Source organism: Protopterus annectens, chromosome 10.part0 (genome assembly GCF_019279795.1).
Source record: "Protopterus annectens isolate FY-2018-M chromosome 10.part0, PAN1.0, whole genome shotgun sequence".
In the NCBI taxonomy this organism is placed as follows: Eukaryota; Metazoa; Chordata; order Ceratodontiformes; family Protopteridae; genus Protopterus; species Protopterus annectens.
The window spans coordinates 1120580799-1120604812 of NC_056744.1; positions in this window are offsets into that span (position 1 = coordinate 1120580799).

Consider the following 24014-nt stretch of genomic DNA (forward strand, 5'->3'; position numbering starts at 1 on the left):
CACCAACTTTTCATTTGAAAACAAATATACGGTAACATTGTGTGCAATGATGAAATCATACATAGCTCAAAATTGGTTAAATAGAACTAAAATGACATGGGACGGATTTAAAGGAATGGCTATAAAATGCATATTAGCCAGCAAACTAATTACGAGAAGCCAAAAAAACTATCCTGTTATCAGAAATATTGGAAAAACGCTTATAGGAATCTTAAAGTAGAACTGGTCTATGAACAAGGGAGTACAACATCATTATTACTCTAAGTAAACAAGGAAAAATAAAAGTAACTAAATATTGCAAAACTTGTACCCATTTTTAAATTGGAAAGGTATAGGAAGTGTAAATATATAATGAACATTTCGAGGTGACATCAAATTTATATAGTGTACATAGTTAGTACAAGATATAACTTAAGATAGGTAGGCTCGAATATCTTGATGTAACTGTTTTAATGTCAGATTCTATTATGATTAAAATATCTCAGAGTAGATTTTGTCTTACAATTTAATGTGAACAGTTTGAATGTTAGTTTATTCTGCATATTGATAACTGAACGCTGATGGTATATGTTCTGTATGTCTTATTATGCTTATTGCAAATTGATATTCCATGTATCTTGTCCTTATATATTTCTGTTTTATTCTTTTTCTTGTATTAAAAAAGAGGAAAATGAAATAAAAATATATTTGAAAAAATTGTCATTTGCAATTAATTACAAAACTTCAGCCAGTCATGCTAGAACAGATAATAATATCTAATATCTAATATGCTCACACACTGATGGGCTTGCCTAGGTGTGAGTAGGCACAATGATGCATGACTATCAGCCATGATCATGGAAGTGCTCATGCCCTGGGTGAAGTCAGCAGTGGACAGTATGGACAGTGAGCCTGTCTCTGCAATGGTGTGTGTCATCTATATAAAACTGATATAAGTCATACAATGCATATCAATTCCCTAACACAGACACAGAAACCATTTTCCAACATTCTCATAGCTGAATCAATTGCTGCCACCTGGGTCACCAGTGCCATCACCCAGTGTGACAGCTCCAGGCCCCTGTATGCCACATCAACCGACATGCTTGCAGGATTTCCTGCAGTCACTATAACAATTGCAATACTCACACTGACCCCCAAAACACTCAATATCTCTGATACACTGTACATATTGACCATTCCTGACTAGGTTGTTTATTTGCACATCCATTAAATGATGCCAAGGGTGATACCCAAGTATGGAATATTCTGGAGTCATGGGGGAAAGACCCACTTACATACCTCACTCCTATGCAATGCTTATGTACCACAGGTGCTTTGCATCCTTATGGTGATGCTTGAGATTGTGACACCCTGTAGCTGGGGTTGAGGTAGAAATGTGACTTCTTATGGTGAACACAGGCAATGCTGGAGTTATACCTCACCCCTCCACTGACATCTCAGTAGCTGGTGATGTGGTTTCCACTGTTATTATGTGTTTGATTGAAAACATCATTTGCAATTACAAATCAGTTTCTAGAGTAAATATTGCTACTAACTTGATACATCCCTTACAGACACTCAGGTAGTAATATCCAACTTAGCTTCCACATCACTGCCAGGTATTAGGGTTCCCAAACCTGCCTTATTGATAGACACTACGAATTTCTCTATCTCTGAGAGATTATTCTGTGTTGATGTCCCACCTCAAGATATAAATTTTCTGTACCTTAGTTTTGATCTGAAGTAACATATCAGTGATGCTGTGATGTGCCTGTGTTATTGACATCAGTGTCCTTCACCAATCAATGCCACATCTGGCCATGGAATTTCTTGTTTGCTTTACCTTTTTACAGGATACATGCCATGCTTTTATTATGCTTATAGTAATATCTCTCTCCTGCATGGTGAACATTTCCAGCCAATGGCATTTCTTCAGCCCCATGACATAGCACACATTGCTGTGGATTAAACATGTGGATACATTTTTGTATGCTTGACTGTCCAAAGTGTCCATGGCAATTGACAATTTTCTCAGTGTTGTTCCCAGCCCCCCTTTTTAGAGACCACGATTTTGCATGATACTTTGGTACAGATATCACATGCTGCACCTGTTGTACTGTAAGCCCCATATCAGGCTGAGCAACCACCACTAGCAAGACTACAACCTGTCCTGTCCTTCTCTTCTGGCCTTTCAGGTTGGACTACCTTGCATATCAATATCCCTCATGCCATGTATTGTGCTATCCACAAACTCTTCTGTTCACTAAGGGTCCTTGTTGCTTCTGTGCAGCCTATGTGCTCACTGAAGTTCTGAGGCCCATTAGCAGTAGCGCTATCAGTGTGCTGAGTGGCAATATGCTCTGCAATCCTCTATATTGGATACTCTACGTTGGTTGATGTAATGTCTTTTCTTGAAATATGGTGACCCCATTATTATCATGCTAAAATGGGTTTTAGACCTCAATAGTCAAACTACTGAGCTGATTTATAATGGTCATCTCTGGCACACAGCTATTGCATGATGTGTTTTCAACTATATTCAGTGCTACAATATTTTTGTCTGCCTGTTCCTGGAAAGGGAAGTTTTACACAGTGTGTGTGTGTGTGTGTGTGTGTGTGTGTGTGTGTGTGTGTGTGTGTGTGTGTGTGTGTGTGTGTGTGTGTGTGTGTGTGTGTGTGTGTATGCATGTGCTTAGCCATTGCAAATTCTGGCCATGCTATAGCTGATATGGATTGTGCCACCATGCTTGCCTGCCTGCAAAGTGATAAAGGCCATACTGTGGAAGGTGAGCAGGATGGCTTTCCGATGGCCTCCATGATCACCTCTTAGGAAGGAGGATGAAACACAGCTTCCTTATTTGAGAATGGTATGGTGGGACCCTCCCAAATCAGTAGGCAGGACTTGAGGGGGTTGATGTAGGCTGAGACAGACCAGCAGATGGATGCCCACATTGACACTCTGGAACATCTTGTGTGTCTGATTAAATCACATGACTGGCTGCTCACTCCATCAGTTATCAAAAATGGCATCCAGTAATGATCTCAGCCACAGAGGTGACTGTCTTCTGGGTGGGTTCCCCACTGAGCTGGTCAGGAAGGAACTCATTATTCTTTTCATCTTCCATCACTATGTTCCCCATACTTATGTGTTGTTCTTCAACCCATCTGTAGTCTAAATCTCCCCATTACCAGTTATTCACTATCTGTCAGTATGCATTTCTACACTGTTACTCACAAATGTCACTAACTCCATTGACAGTCTGTGTCTGCATTATCTGTTTGTCTGTTTCTGTTTCCTTCCCTGTAAACTTTTCTCTGCCATACCTATCTCTTACTACATTACCCACCTACCACTTACCTTCAAAAAATGAAAAATTGGCACCCACACCTCCTCCCATCTATCTTCCCTTTCTGTTATCTTTGTCTGTGTTTATTTGTCTGGTGTAACTACCCAGTTCCTCCCCACCTATATGATGAAATGACTTTGCACTTTGTTGTGGTACCCTTAAATGGATTGCTTTCAGCATGACTGTCACAGTCATGAAGAACTTTGGTGCATCTGTGAATGATTGTAACATTGGGAATGGTACTTGCCTGCTCTTTCTCTTGAGGCACAAGGCCACATACAGCATTGTTATTTTAAGAGCAGAGCTACTGATGTTATTGCTGCCACAAAGTTAAATTTTGCCACCATATCCCTGGCTTGACAGCATTATGTTGGCACTCATGCATGCTAATCAACGCTGGACTTCCTCACACTAGATTCACTGTGCAGTTTACCATTCTGTAGTGGTGTTGCATTTTTTTCTGAAAACCTTCATAGGATCATAGGATCAAAGGAGGTTACTAGGCTATTGTCTAAGGCCCTTATAAGCATAGCCAAGACTTTAGCCCATGTTTAGAAAAGTCAGCACCCAAAGCCCCTGACCAGCAGGTACACAGGTGGAATCCCAGTGGTGTATATTTTGTTTCCCATCCAATTATCCAGGTTGCACTTAAAAAGGGATAATGAGGTACTCTGCTTGATATGGAGCAGGAGTCTGTTCCACAGATGGGGTAGTCTCTGGGACACAAATCTGTCCTGCCAAGACATTCTGTTGATATCACAGACCAGGTTGAGTTCACGCATATGGGTTACTCGAGTTAAGCTTGACTTGCAGATATGTAGCAGTCCCATCAAGGCAGGGACTGACATTGCTTAGTATGTCAGACAGAGGTCACTTCTGAGGGGTCTGAATGAAACTGAGTAGAGGGACAGGGTTTTTAGCCTATCTGTGTAGGGTAGATATTAGAGGCCCTGGATTCTCTTAGTGAGGAATCTCTGTAGTCTGCCCAGCTGCTGCATGTGCTTTGCGAGGTACATGGTGAAAGGGGAATTGTACTCAATAATTGGCCTTATAAGGGAAGAATACTGGGATGTTATGACTTCTTTGTCCCTGGATGAGATATCCTTACATATGAGGTGTGCCATGTACAAAGCTTGCCGTACAATGGAAGCAACATGGTGGTCAAAAGTCAGGTTGCTATCAACCTGGGTGACCAAATCCCTCACTACTGATTGCGTGCTTAGGACATTGTTATTAATGTGATAATATGTGGGGACATCACTCTCCCCAAAGGGGATGATGATGCATTTTTTGGCATTCAACTTGAGGCTAAGTTTCTGGCACCAATCATTTGTCTGGGTGAGACCCTTTTGGAGGACATCCACATCAGTTAGGGAATTGATGACCATGCCCAGCTTGCAGTCATCTGCAAACTTGGACAGCCATAGCCCACTGGTTTTGGCCTGCACCACAGAGAAGTATATGCAGAATAACAGAGACCCCAGGACCGATCACTGGGGCACGCCACTTGTTACAGGTCTACTGCTTAAGGTAGCTTCCCCTGTTTTGATAAGGTGGGTTCTATCAGTGACCCAGTTTGCTACCCCTTAGGTAACATATGGATTGATGCTTAGTTGAGAGAGTTTATCTATTATGCCCAAGTTGGGAATAGTGCTGAAGGGTTTGGCCAGGTCAAGGTAGGTGGTGTGCACCATCTTCCTCTTGTCCATGGCATTGGCAACTGTCTCAAAGAAGTTGACCAGATTTAACAGACATGACCTCCCCTTAACAAAGCTAAACTGTGTAGGGTTGAGTGTTTTGAGGTTGCCAATGTCCATGTTAATGAGGTCTATGATAATCCATTCCATGGCCTTGCAGATCCGGCTAGCTAGGTTGATGGGTCTATAATTTCCCAGATTGGTGGATGCTATAACTTTCTGTAAAGGGATGACAGTGACTGTCCTCCACTCAGCTGGGACAAAGCTGGTACTCAGGTTTTGTTTGAATAGGGTGCCTAATGGTGCTGCAAGTTCATGCCTGAGTTCATGTTGGATGCAGCCGGGGATGTTATCAGGTCCCATGGAGGATGCATTTTTTGCCTTTGAAAGGGCAGTGATGACCTGTTCCATAGAGATAAGGGGTTGGAGCCAGGTACTGGGGATGTCCTGATTTAATGACGGGGGGGGGGGGACAGATGGGTGAAGTTTTTGCTAAACCTGTCAGTCAGTAGATTGGCTATATCCACAGCATTTGTGTTTGTGGTGTGCCTGACCATCAGTTCTGAACAGATCTGGGTGCATCCTTTGAGACTGTGATGAAGGCATTATGATTGTGTCTAGTAGATATGGCCAATTTGGACTGGAAGGTGGCTTTACAGGATTTCACTAGTGCTCTTATTTGCTTGTTCAGAATAAGGAGAGATTGCTTCCAATTGGGTACTTGCTCCTTCTTGGTGCTGGACATCATTTTTTTTTATTTTGTTATATAGTTTATTTATTGCAGATGTCCACCAGACAGGTTTACTCTTCCTTGTGGAGGATGATTTTGTCCCGTCAGGTATTCCTGATTCCGTGCATCTATATAAATGCTCATATAGTACTTTAGTGTAGATTTGGACATTAGTGCCAGTTCCTACAGAGGGAGAGGAGGCTGTGAAGCTGTTTATACCATCCCTCAGGAGGTTGTAATCAGCTTTGGAGAAGTTTTTTTGTTTGACCCTAGTTGAAGGAGGGGTCAGGGGAGATGGCAATTTCGAAAGTGACCACTTTATGGTCGGTTCTTACCAGGGAGAATGATACTGCAGGGGTGCTGCAGTAGTTACTCATATTGGTTAAAACAAGTCCAAGATATTATCACCTCTTGTGGCAGTATTGACTAGCTGTTCCAAAACATTTGCATTGATAAATTATAAACTGAAATCTCTGAGCATTTGTGTTCTGGCATGAGTAGTTTTTCCAGTCTATGGTTGTGCAATTAAAGTCACCCAGGATCAGAGTAAAGGGTTGTAACTTGATAGATTCAAAGAGGTTAATATAGGTGGACTGGGAATCTTGAGTCAATTTTGGGGGCCTATAGCTAGCTATGATTTGAATAGGGGTCTTGTCAATGGCTAACTTGTCTCCTGTGCATCTTACTGTTTGACCAGCCTAGATGTGTGTGTGTCTTTAATATATATTAAAACTCCAAGTCCTCTGGCTTTGGTGCCCACAGTTTGGGGTCTGAATGTATGATAGAATGAGTAACTAGGTAAGGCTGGGGTGCTCACCACAACTTTGAATCAGGTTTCTATGGCTGTATAAATGTCAGCATCTTCTGGGGTTAAGAATGCTTGCAATCATTGCAATTTCTTGTTTAGACTCCTAGCATTTAGCAGCATGACCTTTAATTTGCATTTTGTTGAAATTTTTATGTTGGTAGCATCGACCTCATGAATTTTCCTAAAAAAGGCACTATGGGGGAGGCAAGGGCCTTTGCCAGAAGCCTGAAGCCAAAGTAAGACAGATGCAGGTCATCTCTAGCAAAGCACTGTGGTCTGTCAATCATATCTTCCCAGGCTGTCAGGTACTGGATCCCCTTGGAATGACACCAGAAACTAAGCCAATTGTTAAAGTCAATCATTTTCAGCTTGTATTGAGGCATCATTCTGGGTGACAGTAGAATGCTGCTTAAGGCTAGGGACATACCTGCCTGGGACACTTATTCAGTGAGCTCAATCATGTCTCTCTTCATATATTCCAGGGAGGTACGCCTCAAGTCTTTCACCCCAACATAGAATATGACAGTCATAACATTACCTATGTTGAGAGACTTGAATGCGTGTGTGATATGGCAGATTCTGGCACCTGACAAACAACTAACTGTGACTTTCTCCTTATCCAGCCTGGTGAGAGGCACATCTGTGTGTCTCACAATGGAGTTTCCTATGACTAATATGTTGGGGTTATGCTTAAGCCTTAGTGGTTGTGAGACACTGGTGTGTGGACTATGCATGGTATGTGGTTTGGTGGGTTGTGGAGTTTGTGTGTGTTTTTGCCTTTGAGGTCTTCTTTTGGTTTGTTTTTGTTGAGAACCTCCTCATATGTGGGTGTGTTGTGTAGTTGTGGGTGGTGTTTGAGATATAGCGATTGTGTTGACAACCTTCTCAGTGCCAGATATGCTGGCTTCTGAGTAAGAGAGCATTGACTCTAGCTTCTTTATGTAATTGTATCTCTTGCAAATTGTATTTCTAGGTGGTAGTAGTAGATTGTTGTCCATGTACATAAAGCAGTTGCTACACTGTCTCAGGATGCCCATATCAACCAGGCTGGCTGGAGAAACCATAGGAAATTGTCCATCCATATTTGTCAGGATCAGAGGGAGAGAGGCCAGGGAGAGCTAAGGGGTGCTTAAACCAAAACTAAGAGGCTTAGAATAACACTTAAAATTTAAACAGGCTAATAAATGTAGCAGAAAAGATACAGTTGAACACTTTAGAGAACAGGTAGCAGAAAAAGCAAGATGAAGTAATAGTGTTAGGAGGAAAGACAAATACTGTAAAAGCAGCTGAATAAAGTGTTTTTTTTTAATTAGTAAAGTGGAAAGGGAGAAAGTAGGAACAGAAGATAATTCAAAGTTAAGAATCTAAGGGGGATGGCCTTTCCAATTGTTCTCTCTGTATTAAGTAGAATGAACTAATGAGACTGGACTGGAAGGAGTGTCCCAGATCAAATTTACAGTAGGGGCGGGCAACTGCAAAGCCACCAAGTTTACGAACAAGACAACAATAGGGAGAGAGGGTGGAAAACTCTGCTACAGCTATTTTAGGCAGAAAACACTACAGAAATGATTATCACATCATGAAAACAGCAGTGAGACACTAAATGAAAGTTTTAAACAGAAAAAGGAGCAAGTAGACTCTAGAGAATGCTTTTAACTGCAAACAAATCAGTTATATGATACATTCCTTGACAGGAACTCAGAACAAACAGAAGCTTAACAAATGGAGGAAATTTCCAGTTAATACCTTTGACATAGTGAAACTAGCTAAAAAGCTTTACAAACACTGTGACAGTAACAAAAGTGATTTAACAGGCCCCATAATGCAGACAATTTATGTACAACAGTGCAAATTAGTTTATAGCAATAAAATACAGTAAAAAGTAGGCAGCAGACAATAAAAAGTGCAATGAATGGTTAGAATACGCAATAACCAGTAAAAATAAGGCAGAAAACAGGATACTTATTGTAATACATATCACAGATCAGAGTTGTGGTCAGCACCCCTCCTCCATTCATCTCAGTGTGAATAAGCAGAAATCATCTTAAAGGCAGGGTTTAAATACCAGAAGGTACAAACCTGAAACACCTTAAAAAAGCTCAAATGAACCAGTGACTGCTTCCTCCAAGCCTTGACCAGCCAACTTTTACCAGCCAGTAGCCAATCAGCACAATCCTCTCAATAAGGTGAAGAATGGCTTTTATGGCATTTTTTTCATTTTATAAACATGAAATCGTGGTCACTTGTAAAACAATATCACTATATTTTCACATGACTGTGTACTTTGTACCTACTTCATTACACTTCAAACTAGGATGCATGATTCAGGACGATATCTCTCAACTTCTTACCACAAGAATTCCAAGCAAAGCCAAAACAATAGGGAGATGACCCAAAATCAGGGACAGACTTTAAATTTTGCTTTTATACACATAGAAACTTGCCAGAGTAAATAGGTTTTACATTAGCATGCATTTTCTGAAGGATATGAACTGTGAAACTCAAATGTCTGTCATTAATGATTTCAATCCTCAATGATTTGACAAAAACAACCCAAACATTTTATGTGGAATAGACCAAAAACACAAGTCATAAATCTAGATATTCTGCAAAATTCTGGAAAGTTAAGAGGTATACTCAGGAGTGTTCTAGAACTTATGAGATGCAACATTAATGTTTTTTTTAAGCTAGAACATTTTTTTCCATATATCATACATCTGAAGAAATAACTAGCTGGGTGTCAACTCACTGTTTTAAAATATCCAATCTGTAAAAAAGAGTAACATCTGACAACCACTGAATTAACACTTTGTGTCAACAATAAGCATTGGCACTTTGAGATTCATGTTACAATAATAATCAAAGATAACAGATCTATTGTTAGATAGTTCATGCAGACTGTTTTAACCTGACCCCTTCTTGTCTTTTCTCTCTTATGATAATACTTGGTGGAATTTAATTTTCTCTACAGGTTTATCATAAAAATCACTTGCTATTCATTTTTTTTTATTTCTTGCACATTACTTCTATCCTCCTGCTTACAGAAACAGACAGCAAACTATGATTTCTGCTTTATTACAGCTGGCTATACTTCTGTTACAGCTTGTCATAAATGCAATTCTTCTTCTTGCTTCAAAGTGTACTTCGGTTATACACATAAACAAAATAGAATAGGGCAGCGTGTAAGTACTCTGAATGTCTTAGACATTTTCAACTTTTTTTATCTCATGACACAAACTAATTACAAAAATCTTGTGGCACACCAAAAAATATATTTTTTTGCCGATCTGACACAAAATAGATACAATTTTGATTGATTTAAAAAATATTTTCCTCTTTTTTACTTGCATTTATTATTTGATGAGATAGCACTATATTTACTGCACATATGCTCATTGTCAGCCATCAAAATATAGGACAAGTCCCAAAAGCTGCAAATGATAGTAAATCACAAACTCTACTTAATATCCCAAAATTAACTGATGAAATAATAAAACAATTGAAAGTTGAAATACAGTTAATAGACATTAAAATGGTAACTAGTCCCAAAAACTATAACATAATGCTCCATTTAGTCTGTCCTTTCAAATGACCCTAGGTTCATAGGTAAACATTAAGCAGCCAAACATAAATAAAGGAGTAGTAATTTTATAAGAACAGTAATTAAAATCTGTTCCTATTTGTGAGCGTATATCCAGATTTCTTCAGCTGAAAGGTCCAGAGCTATTAAACCTCTTTACCGTCACTTATTCACTCTCTCACACATCTCTCTTTCAGAAAATGTATGATAAAACATGTCCTAATAATCAAGTAAAATATGTTCCTATTTTGAGCCAATGTAATTGGTATTATCTTAGATAAAATCTTAGTGGTATTCTCCTTGTAAACAGACTACTCCAGTAAATAAGTCAGCATAGCTTGTAAAAAATATGCACTATGCAAAGTACTTATAACTGTATTCCTCTTATTACAATTGCTTTGGCTATCGGGAATGTTTTGGAGCTGCCTTGATCATAGGATCATAGAATCACATGAGATTATTAGGCTATAGCCCCTGAGGCTCTTATAAGCCTAGACAAGAGTTTAGCCCATGTTTAGACAAATCAGCACCCAATGCCCCTGTCCAACAGGAACATGGGTGGAATCCCAGGGGTATATTTTCTGTTTCCCATCTAGTTATCCAGGTTGTGCTTGAAAAGGGGTAAATAGGTACTGTGCTTGATGTGGAGAGGGAGTCTATTCTATAGATGGGGGAGTCTCTAGGACACAAATCTGTCCTGCCTACAAGTCTTGTTGATGTCACAGATCAGGTTGAGGCTGCGCATGTGGGTTACTCCAGTGGAGCTTGACTTGTGGATATGCAGCAGTCCCATCAAGGTGGGGTCTGTAATCACCTTGTATGCAAGACAGAAGTCACCTCTGAGGAGTCTGTATGAAACTGAGTAGAGGGATATTGATGGAACATTTCTGATGGGATTGAATCCATAAACATTCATACTGTCTTCCCAGCTGCCTTTAACAAATACATTTAATTCTACAGGAACCAACTTTTTGAATAAATAAGCCCCACTGTTAGCAAAAAACTGTGTCGCTGTTTTAATTTCAGACAGAAGTCAGTGACCATGAAAGTTTCATTCTCAGTCTAGCGAAAGAGTGTAGTAAATAACAAGTCATAAGATACAGTTAATCAGCACAGAACAATTTTATTACAAGGAATGGCTGCACAGAATTTCAAACACAGTCAGTGGGGAGAGCACAGACAGCTTTGATAATTTTTAAAGAGAGTAAAATAAATGTTTCTCCAAACAAGTTATAAAAATCATGCATGAAAACCAATATTACCTTCCCTTGATATTCTCATAGGCCAATGTTTTTTGAACCCAATGTAAAATAAATAAATTCAAGCACTGCAAATTGCACACCTGCCCTGAATATTTGAGATGATACAAGATTAAAAGCTATGATGGTATACCTTTCAAATAAGAAAGTGCATGCTTTGTATGGCAATTTAATTAATGAAGAGATCAAATACCAAGATACAGATGGATCCAAGCTCTTAATAGCCAGGGAAGTGATTTTTTTTTCAGCTAATCTTGAGATTTCATTTGCAAGTGTTTTTTGTTGATTCCTTTAGTCAAGTTTATAAGAGCAATATTTAAAATCTGTCCTTATTTTTGATCATCTGTACCCCATTATTGTGGCTCTGTACAGACTTCTTGTGCTGAGAGATTGAGAGGTATGATGCAAACCTCTTCTAACTGATGCTGCTGCTGCCAGGGATGTCTCTCACTCTCATAAGCATACACACGGGTCCACTTTTAAATCTCAAAATACCAAAATCTCAAGTTTTGAGATACTGAACTGAAAACACTGAGATTTCGGTATCTTGAAACTTAAAAGTGTAAAAAAAAAAAAAAAACACAGCTAAAATAATGTGTTTGCAGGGGGGCAAGCCCCTCTTCACCTCCCCCACCCCCTTCACCTCCCCCACCCCCTACTTAAATATACCAACTCTGAGATCGTACTACAGTGAAGAGAACGGTAATGCTCCTGTTGCACTTACCATTCTCTTCACGGTAGCGCAGTCTCGGAGTTGGTATATTTAAGTAGGGGGTATGGGGGTGCAGGGGGGCTTGCCCCCCTGGAAACACATTATTTTAGTTTTGTTTTTTTTTTTTTTTGGGGTCCACTTTTAAGTTTTGGGATACTGAAATCTCGACGTTTTGAGTTCGATATCTCAAAACCTCGAGATTTTGGTATTTTGAGATTTAAAAGTAGACCCGCACACACACACACACACACACACACACACACACACACACACACACACACACACACACACACACACACATACACACACACACACACACACACACACACACACACACACACACACACACACAGAGTCTCTTCTGCTTTCATGCATGCATTCACTCACACATGCAGACAAAAACATGCACATGCACGCACACACACACACACACACACACACACACACACACACACAAACAGTTTTTTTTCAGTTTCATTTAGTTTTATTTTATACTCGCTAAACAGCAAAAGCACTGCTTAGTGAGTGTTAAATAATGTCTTGATTGATCTCACTATTCACTCTCTCTAGCATACACACATACAGAGTTTTCTGTTTTCACACACACATAACAGCTCAATCGTTCTCACTATTCACTCTCTCTCATACACACATACAGTGTCTTCTGTTTTCACACACATATACATTCTGCATTTATGCAAGCATTCACCCACACATGCAGATAGAAACATAAACAGACTCATACACATACATACATGTATACACATACAGTTTACAGCAGCCAGTCAGACACACCTCCAGTGAATGCTTGCAACACGAAGTGACTTTATGTTTTAAGATTTTTTTTATGTAATTTTTAATGCTTACATTTTAAAAACTAAACTGGAATTACAAACTGACAAACAGCATCATTCTTACCTGCTAGTGCTACTGCAGTTACATCTTCCACCTCTTACAAGCTGTGTCAGCATCTGTATGGAGTTTCAAACTGGGTGCCAGTGAGAGGCAGCAGCCAATGGCAGAGACAGGCAACTGTGATGGGGATTGTGAGCTCTTAGGTGTATCGGGGATCTGAAAAGGTTCACCAGCCTCTACACACTGGTTGAAAATCTCTGTCTTAAAGTCATCAAATGGATATTACTTGCTCTGTGTACCTGGTATAGTCAATGAACTAGTGAAGAAGGCAATGAGAGTAGTAAGCAAACCAACGGTGTTTAATCCAGAAGCAAACACTCAGAAGGTACTAAAAAGTACACACAAACTGCAAACCAACAATACAAATAAAGCGCATTTCGTCCTGCTCACTAGAAGGACTTCTTCAGATAAAAAATGTCATAAAAACTTCATCATTAAATTCTAAATAAAAAAGTGGGCATTGTAAGCCCCACAAATTACACTCAATTAACTTAAAGAGACATTGCTAACTGTGGTAAACAAGTTGTGATTTAAAATGCAAAATGCATGTTACATATATGATTGTAATAAATATGTAGTGATTACATAGATCAGTATCAAGTTTAGCATGCATATTTTAACTGTAACAACAAGCATGCATGCATGCTGTCTCCTGTACCTGTGGTGTGTGTGTGTGTGTGTGTGTGTGTGTGTGTGTGTGTGTGTGTGTGTGTGTGTGTGTGTGTGTGTGTGTGTGGGTGCATGTGGCTGTGTGTGGGTATGTGTGTGTGAGTGTGTGTGTGTGTGTTAACTGGAATCACACCATTCTGATGTCATACATTTCTGCCAAGAAACCAAATTTTTTTTTTATCACAGGGAGGTAGGCCAACTGCTATGGCTCAGCCTACCAACCCTCCACCATCTGCTGCATTAACACCCAGCACCTTTGGGACACAACCTAGCAGTACTGCCTTTGTAGCCCCTGCACTACCAGGCACATCTACATCAGGTCGCATTACCCCAGCGGCTGGTGCAGTGGTACCCTGCAGACATATTGGTGGAGGCAGTAATTGTGTCACCCACCAGTAGCTGCCAGGGATGGTGCATGATCTAATAGAAACTGGCTTTAGTGTCCACATTAGCCACTTGGAAAGGTTGCTCATTAAAATAGAAATGAAATTCCCACATCAAGTAGTCTCACGGGGAACTAAAGAAGGGGGCAGGGATGACAGTTCTGAGAGTGAGACTAGATTCTCACTGTTCCCATTCTGGATGGATATTTGCCTCCAATAGCTCCTAGCTATCTCCAGTCATAGTGTCGCTGAACAGTTTGTATTATCACCATTTCTGTTTCTGTCTTGTTTGCCCTGCTTGTCTGCACCTGCTTCCTCACCCACTAAACCTACATGACCCTCAAATCCCTATGTCACTTCCCCAACATTCCTCTCTTTTTGGAAAAAATTAAGAAAATGAGCACTTGTCCCACAAAATAAATAAATAAATTATTGGCCCATACATAGCTCTTCACTTTGCATATGTATCTTCTTGACACACTTGATTTGATCACATTGGCTATATAACATGATTGCACTGTTGTCACCTGTCAGTGTTGCGGTGACAATCTGAATTCATCAAATATTCTCTACATGTGCAGACTACTGTGTCGAAGAAGTGGAGATCTATGTTCTGTCCTAATTCCCTCCTGCAAATTCCTTTATTGCTTACCCTTTGTTCTCCCCCATGCCTGTCCACCATTTGACCACTTATCTATAAACACCATTTTCATGTTTAATCATGTCAAAACATAGAGTCACTCATGGCAGAAATGGCCCATAAAATAGCCTTCACTTTTTGTCCTCCTAATTTGCATGTAGTTTGGCATTGCACACCAATGCTGAGCAGCAATGAATGGCTGCTCATGAACTATAGAAAAACCTGGTGAGGTTTTGCCATCGGCCACACTAGTCCAGTTAGCTATGCACAATTGTGTTTAAACATGCTGTGCTATAGGAATACAGGTTAAAGCAGAGTAAAGCCACTACTTTGAAACAGACTGACAGTTCTGTACACTGTTGGATGTAACAAACTGCAATATCCTATGTGGAGTGTTAAGCTAAATCACTTGACTGAAGATTTTGTTTGCCCATAGCATCAAGTGCTTGATTCCATATACCTCTTAGACTATTTCTTACTGTGATGTTATATGTCTATGATATGTTTAATCATCCTCAACTTAACATTTGCCACAGTTATGAGTTATCATGGAGATATACTGGATACTGGCCAAAACAAATTATTTGCATTTTAAATCCATACCCACAACTATGACATTTATCAAACCTTTTCCTGCTTGTCATATGCCTATTGCCCCTCTCTTAACCTTTCCATACCCTGTAACTGCCACTTCATGCTGCTGAGCATGACAACTTAATAATTACAGCAGACAAAAAACAAAGTCTATTAATGTTTCATGACACCAAACATTGTTATGTGCATGTCCATCTCTTCTTGTATGCACCCCTTCACTCCCACCCCTCTTTACTGGAGTGTATTTATTATGCAGATAGATGTACAGGTCATCCCATGGTTTCTGCAAACTGACATGAATCTGCTAATGGATAACACAGACATGTTACCTTCATTCAATAGGTGATCAGTGCTCTTGTAATGTGCAAGGTTTCAAAATCTGTTGTACGATCCCCTTTGTGTCATATTCAGGTGATGATGGATGAAATGTTCTTCTAATATGATCTGGAAACTTTCCTTACTGTAAAGAAGCATACTGCACACGCTTTGCAGGCTATCAACATAAATAATTAACATATCTTCTGAGTCATACTAATCATTTCAAAAGATGTACCACACATTGTCATTTGTAGAAAATCTGTACTCACAATTAACTTGTAATTTGCAGTGAGGCCTGCAAAACAGCTACCTGTTGTACAACTGTATTGAGGTAGGCATTACTGATATAAGTGGGGGAAGACACACACACACTAGTGTAGTCACTTGATTGCCATATTTGCTGTCCTGATCACATTTTCTTAGCAAATGACATTCTGACACCATTTGTTAAAAAAAAAAAAAAAAAAAAAAAAGAATCATCTGGATCTGAATCCTGACTCACCCATGCTCTCATCACAAGCTTTCTGCTCTTACACCCTGTGCCACAGAAAAAGTTAGGCAGTAGATATATTTTCCACACTCAGTACTATCCAGAGTACTGACGGCCGCATATTGCGGCTGAGCCTGTTTGTGCAAAGGAAGGTGTACTACATAAAATGTTTCACTGTTTCCTTAAGCAGAGACCCATGTTTGCTCAGCGCTTAATGTCATGCAGATGGGGAACAGACAAGGTCAGCTGTTGTGTATGGAATAAAACTCTGGCCTCAAAATTTCAAAGATAGACTATAGCATACACATCATACTGTCTGCCGGGTCTATATTATAATCTCAAAGTTACGGAACATCGAATACAATATGGTCAACAGCATATTATTGAAGTTCCGCAACTTCGAAAATAAAAAAAATTTAAACATCAAATACTTACCCTAATGGGTTTAAGCAGGGCCCCCCCACCCCGCTACTTAAATATACCAACTCCGAGATCGCACTTTAATGTAGTATGGTGCAGAAAGGAAAGATTTCCCTTTCCTATACTGTAGCGTGATCTCGGAGTTGGTATATTTAAGTAGTTGGGGGTGTGAGGGGTGAAGGGGGGGGGCTTGCCCCCCTGCCTACACTCGTTAGTTTTTTTTTTTGTTCTACAAACATTTTTATTGTATTTCGATTGTTTAATAGTTCAATGCATAAAGTTCAATGTTTATGCATTTGAACTATTAAACATTCAAGATTATAATATAGACCTCCGCCCATCTGCCTGCAATTTCACTGATAACATATTCAGCAAACCTGAAACATGAAACATTAAAACAAACAGATGAATTATGCAGTTAACCTCAATCAGGTCAGTTACTGTCAGTTACTGTATATCCCTATTTGTGCACAGTTTAGCAATGAGCACCAGTAGACACTGCTACTTCACAAGTCCAAATTAAATTCCTAAAATTCAGACCATGCATGTGCTAATAGTTTGCCATCATCTGTAGAAATCAGTTTCTCAGCAATGCACTTTGGGAACAGGTGTTTAGCATGTCTAATGTCGTTACTGGGCTGTAATTCTACACTACATGGAAATACATTTATAACCACAACAAAAAGCCAGTGACGTGTGCTACACTAAACACATATTTTCTGATATTCATGTGTGTCCTACAGCAATGCACTTGCAAGTGATATAGCAGGACTTATGCCATTCTCAACCAGACTCCAGAATTACAGAGCATAAATGCATTGTTACATTTGGGATGGATATAAAGTGACATTGGACATTGGTCATCCATGATCATATCCCATTGATATTGCCAGTAACTTGCTCATAAGTTCATAGGTTCATAGGTGTGTGCTAGGCCAATGGCCCTGGGACCTTTACAAGCCTAGCTCATATAAGTGCCCTGGCATCATGCCATCATTAGTTCCTGGTGCTTCTATCAAGTAGACCCACTGGAGTGATCCCCGGGGTGAACTTTCTATTTCCCATCCACTCATCAAGATTGCTCTTGAAAAGGGCCAGTGAGGTGCTCTGCTTGACATGTATGGGAAGTCTATTCCAGAGCATGGGCAGTCTCTTGGTTATGAACCTGTTCCTCCTGCATGTTCTGTTGATTGTGGTAATGAGGTTGAGGTCCCTGGAAGATGTGGTACAGAATGATTGGGATTTCTTTATGTGTAACATTTCTAACAGGGCTGGATCAGACATGGCTTTGTAAGTCAAGCAGAGATCGCCTCTTAATAGATGATAGGAGGCAGAGAAAAGCTGGAGATTTTTTAGTCTGTCTATGTAGGGCATGTGTTTAAGGCCTAGGATCCTCTTTGTGAGGTACTTTTGTGACCTTTCAGCTGTTGCAGGCGTTTAGTGAAGTACATGCTGAATGGGGCATTATACTCGATGACTGGTCTAATGAGAGAACAGTAGAAACAGAGAGATGATGACATCTTTCTTCCTGGATACAAAACCCTTGGTGATGAGATTTGCCACATAGAAGGACTTTCTGACCACAGTGGCAATGTGGTGGTTGTAGGAGAAGTTGCTGTCAAACTGTGTCCCCAGATCTCTTATAACGCAATGCCTTCAGTGTTCAGTGGGCTACCATCAATGTGGTAATTAGTGTGAACTGAGTTTTTCCCAAAGGGAATGATAATGCATTTTTTGGCATTAAGCTGAAGGCCATGGTTTTGATACCAGTCGTTGGTCTCAGTGAGGCCTTTCTGTAAGATGTCTACATCACTTGGGGGGTTAATGGCTCCCAGCTTGCAATCATCAGTGAACTTGGTCAGCCAGTCCCTCCATGTTGGCTTGGACTTCTGAGAAGTAGATGCCAAACAGGAGAGGACCCAGGACCTATCCCTGTGGGACTCCACATGTGACTGGTTGGCAGTCTGACTTGGAGTCTGCTACTTTCACACTGTGGGTTCTATCTGTGAGCCAATTTGCAACCCACCTAGTGATACAGGGGTTGATTCCTAGTTTGGTGAGTCTATCAATAATTCCTGAGTGGGGAATGGTATCAAAGGCCTTGGCCAGATTGAGGTAGGCTGTATGAACTGCCTTGCTCTCATCCACAGCTCTGGTAATTGACTCAAAAAAGTCAACCAGTTTGAGTAGGCATAATCTACCCTTCACAAAACCAAATTGCATGGTATCCAGAGTCTGGAGATTCCCTATATCCTTGTTAATTAGGTCCATGATGATGCGCTCCATAGCCTTGCATATCAGACTCGTCAGGCTAATGGGGCAATAATTCCCAGGGTCTGTAGTCGCTCCCCATTTATGAAGAGGGATGACTGTAGCAGTGCACCATTCTGTAGGGACAAAACCTGAGGCGAGGCTGTAATTAAACAGGGCACAAAAGTGTGATGCCAGTTCACTTTGTAGTTCATGTAGAACACAGCCAGGGATATTGTTGGGTCCCATGGAAGCTGTATCTTGGCCTTGGGCAATGCAGCTTTAACCTGTGCTGCAGTAATGCTGGGTGCCTGGCATTCTTCCAGTATTGTGACTGGGCCTTTGGGGAAAGAGAGGGGTAAAGTTGGCACTGAATCTGTCGGCCAGTATGTTGGCAATATCTGTTGACTCAATATAGGAGGTACCTTTGTGCAGCAACTCAGAGCAAATCTGGGTATTACCATGGAGATTCTTGATATAACTGCAGAAGACTTTGTGGTTGTTTTAGTGTCTGCTGCAATTCTGCCTTCATAGCTAGCTTTATAGGTTTTGATGAGGGATTTCAACTTTTTGTTGAGGCTAATAAGGGAGTTTTTTCCAGTCTTGAGACTTCACCTTTTTCTGCGACAGTTTCTTCCTTCTGTTATAGAGTTTGTTAATGGCAGGGGACCACCAGGCTGGCTTCCTTTTTTTGGAGGAGAGTGTCTTGGTTCAGTTGGGTATGGCTAGTTCCAAGCATTTATGTAAGTGTTTGTACAGTGCACTGGTGTATGATTCAGTGGTCATGCACCTATTTTCCATTTGCATGGGTGCTGTGAAATTAGCCACCTCTAGTTTTAGGAGGCCAAAGTCAGCTTTGGAGAAGTTTTTCATGATGGTTACCTATGCTGGTGGTGTGTGTGAGATGTGGATTTCCATGGTAATTAGTTTGTGGTCGAATCTAACCATGGAGGAATTGACTATTGGTTTTGAGCAATGGTTGCCCATGTTAGTAATAACCAGGACAAGGATGTTGCTTCCTCTAGTGGGGGTAAGAATGAGCTGATCCACCACATTGGAGTTAATGAATTCCAGGAAGTGTTGGGCAAGTGCATTAGTTTATGAGTAGTTTTCCCAGTTGATGGAGGGGTAATTGAGGTCACCCAGTATGAGAGTGTTGGATCGGACTCTAATAGTTTCAGGGTGCTTAGGAACATGGAGTGAGAGTCTTGGGACATGGTTTTGGACCTATAGCAGGCTACGACTTGAATCACCATCTTACCCACTGATAGTTGTACCTGAAGTATCTCCGATGCGTTATGCTGGGCTTAGTCTGGAGGTGTGCATATCCTTTATGAATATGGAGATGCCACCACCTTTGGAGCTTTGGGCCTTGTTCTGGGGCTGAAAGGTGTGGAATGACTTATAGCCTGGAAGTGCAGGGGTGCTGTCTGCTGCTTTAAACCATGTCTCCGTTATAGTACAAATGTTGATGTTCTCAATTTTGAGGAGTGCTTTGAGCGAGTGCATCTTGAGCTGTAGACTTCTAGTGTTGAGCAGCATGGCCCTCAAATTGAATTTATTTATAGCTGTTACAGTAGTAATTTGGTCTTTGGAACACCATATAAAAAAGCACTATAGGGATGGCAAGAGCCTTAGCAAGTATTTGGAAACCTAAGGGTGACAGATGCAGGCCATCTCTGGCAATGCATAAAGGTCTGTCATTCATGTCATCCCAAGCAGACATACACTGAATCCCCTTAGAATGACACCAGAAACTTAGCCAATTGTTGAAGTCAACCATTTTCTGCTTGTACTGCGGTCTCATTCTGGGCGATGGTAGAATGCTGCTCAAGGCTAGGGTTATACCTTCCTGGGTCATATAATCTGAGAGCTCTTCCATGTCCCTTTTCGTGTAGTCCAGGGAGGTGCATCACAGGCCATTGACATCCACATGGACAATGACATAGTCATACTTGTACTTGTTGTGGAGTGACCTGAGTGCATGTTTTATGTGTCTGATCCTGGCACCTGACAGACAGCTGGCTGTTAACTTCTCCTTATTAAAATGCTATGAGAAACAGGATTCTAAAACCCTTTGTGAAAGCATCCATTGGTTGGATTCTAACCCTTAATTGCCTGAATTCTTTATCTAAACTCACTGCACTTACACCTTGTGCTACAGAGATATTAATCATATATATTAATGTGGACACCCCTTCATCTGAATACAAGGATGCATAACTCCATCATTGCACTACTGCTGTTTCCAAAGTGTGTGCTTGTGTGTGTGTGTGTGTGTGTGTGTGTGTGTGTGTGTGTGTGTGTGTGTGTGTGTGTGTGTGTGTGTGTGTCATCCACACGACATTCTGAGAAACAGGTACATGTCGGTCTCACTTCTGCAATATGCATTCATGACAGCTTATTTTACATAGGTTGCCAGGATGTATTTTTAAGTGATTTTCCAAATTGCTCTCAAACAATCATATCACAAGTCCTGGGTTTGCAAACAAGTCTCATAACAGTATACATTATTTGCAACACTATGATTATGTCATCCCCTATAAAGAACACTGACAGTGTTAAGCTCAGACTTCTGTGGTAGTGTGAGCATTAAGAACTGTATCCTCTAGCTTGTATAATTAAATAGGTACAGGTTTTACTCTCACAGCAGTCAACTTGCATATCTGTGTAGTTAGAAGAGCATGAGTACAGATCCTGTGGTCATGCAGCCTCATTACATCACAACTATTCTGACAAATAGAAAACTTTGCAAATGTCCTCCTCCCTCGTGATTTTCACCTCAGACTTCATGTGAACACCTTTCTATACATGATCCACCTTCTTCCAAAGGGCCTAGTTTCTGACCTTGGATGTTTCAAATCTGCCCTAGCAGCAACACACTCCTAGCCTGGAGGAGTCAAGCTAACAAATTCCTTTTGTAGTAACGACATGCCACAACTTCACGCAACAAGTACTATTCTCTCTTATTACATACTAAAAGAATGCAGTTTAACAAACAGCAATTCTGTAGCTTATGAAGCTGTATTTTTCCCCGTCCTGCATACAAATCATATTTCCTTTTTAACAATCATATTTTAGCATCATTAATAAACTAAAATTGATATATATTTTACTAAGCTGGTTGTGTCCCATAACAGTTTCTTCTTCCTTCTGACACTATCAGTGTCATACCATACATATAATTATATTTTTATTTTTCTTAACTTGATAAAATATGCCTCTGCATCATAATATTCATCATCAATTTCTGTCAAAATAGAACTGTCATTGATTTGTGCATGCAGTGTCATTTCATGTGCAGGTGAGGTTAAACATCTTGTAATCACAGCCTTTGGAACTGTGACAATAAAGACAACCCTGGAACATATAACAATTGTTGGAGTGTATAGACCACCGTCAAGTGCAGATGACATAGAGGAATTCATACATTTCTTACATGAAACACAGAAGGGAAGAATAATATTAGATGAAGACTGAAATTTACCAGAAATGGACTGGAATAATATTGATTCAACAACCTTAGTAAAGAATTATTCACAGAGTATAATCAGGAACAACAATTGCTTCAGATTGTAAAAAAAACTACCAGGGGATGGAATATACTAGATATTGTTTGTGTTCCCAAAGAAATGACTGTAACTTCAAGTCAAGTTTTACCACCATTGATGTGCAGTGATCGTGTGGTTATTAAGGTTAATTTTTTGCTAGATAATTCTGCCAAACTGAAATCTAAGCCAATGCACAGAAGGTTAATTGCAGATTATAAAGAAGCAAAACAGTTACTATATAAAACTACCTGGAATGAGGTGTTCAGTGGAAAAACTGCAAATGGAATGTGGAAAGTTTTGAAAGAAAAATTGAGTGCAAAAAGTCAAAAAAAGGTTTAACATCAGGATCTAGGCATGCAACATCAGAGGGATATATTTCCATAAGAACAAGATACCTGATTAAGGTGAGAGCCAAAAAAATATAAGAAATGGAAGAGAGGTCAAACTACAACTTTGAAAACTGAACTAAACAAGCTGGATAAACAAATTAAGCATACTGTTAGACAAGATCAAGAAAAAAATTGAAGACATTTTATATATAAAGGTATTGAGCATAATAGGAAACCTTTTTATAGATACATAAGATGTGGAAGGAGTAAAGGTACACAAACTGATAAACTGTGTGCAGATAGTGGCATCCAGGTAACCCCAGATACTTGAATCAAATTAGATTATATTGAAAAAGAACTGTGTAAACTGGATCCAAACAAAGAGCAGGGAGGAGACAGAATAAGTAACAATGATCTGAGAACACATCAGCAAGAACTTACACTACCATTATATCTATTATTCGCTATGTCATATAAATATGGGGAGATTCCTCAAGATTGGAGACATGCACTTATTAAACCTGCCTTTAAGTGAAAGGGGAGTAGGGCAAACCCAGAATCATACAGACCCTTAAGTCTACTTTCATGTTGTGGAAAAATAATGGAGAAGGTAATACTGGAGAAGTTATTGTCAGAACTAGATAGGTTAGGACTTGAAACCATATATCAGCATGCACATGTTGAAAATAGATCTATTACCACCTGTAACATGATGTTCTATAACAATATAATAACAGCTATGAATGAAAAATTGTGCTGTGATGTCATTTATATAGATTTAACTATAGCATTTGACAGGGTCACACACAAAACACTGATCAATAAATTAGTACAACTAGGGATTGATGTACTGTTGATAAAATGGATAGCTGCATGGCTTACAAATAGGACATGACAAGTATCACACACCAAATGGACCGGTGAAATCCTTTGTTATAGTCAAGGTGCCCCACAGGGCTCTGTCCTAGGCCCTTACTTGTTTAGATTGTATCTTTCAAACCTTACTTTTTCATCTGAGGTGTTCTACAGTCTATATGCTGATGACCTAAAATTGGGTAAACCGATTACAAGTGTCACGGATAAGGCATGTCTGCAAAATAATTTGACTAAATTGACCATTTGGGCACAGGAGAATAATATGTTGATAAATACATCAAAACCTAAGCATATGAGATTTGGGAGACATAAACTAAAATGTGAATATTTAATTCAGCACACAGTGATTGAAACTGTAGACTCATTTAAGGATCTGGGTATATGGGTAGATTCAGCTATGCATTTTTCTAATCATATCAAGCAATTGACTAATGATAGTTATAGAACTACAGCTTGTATAAAAA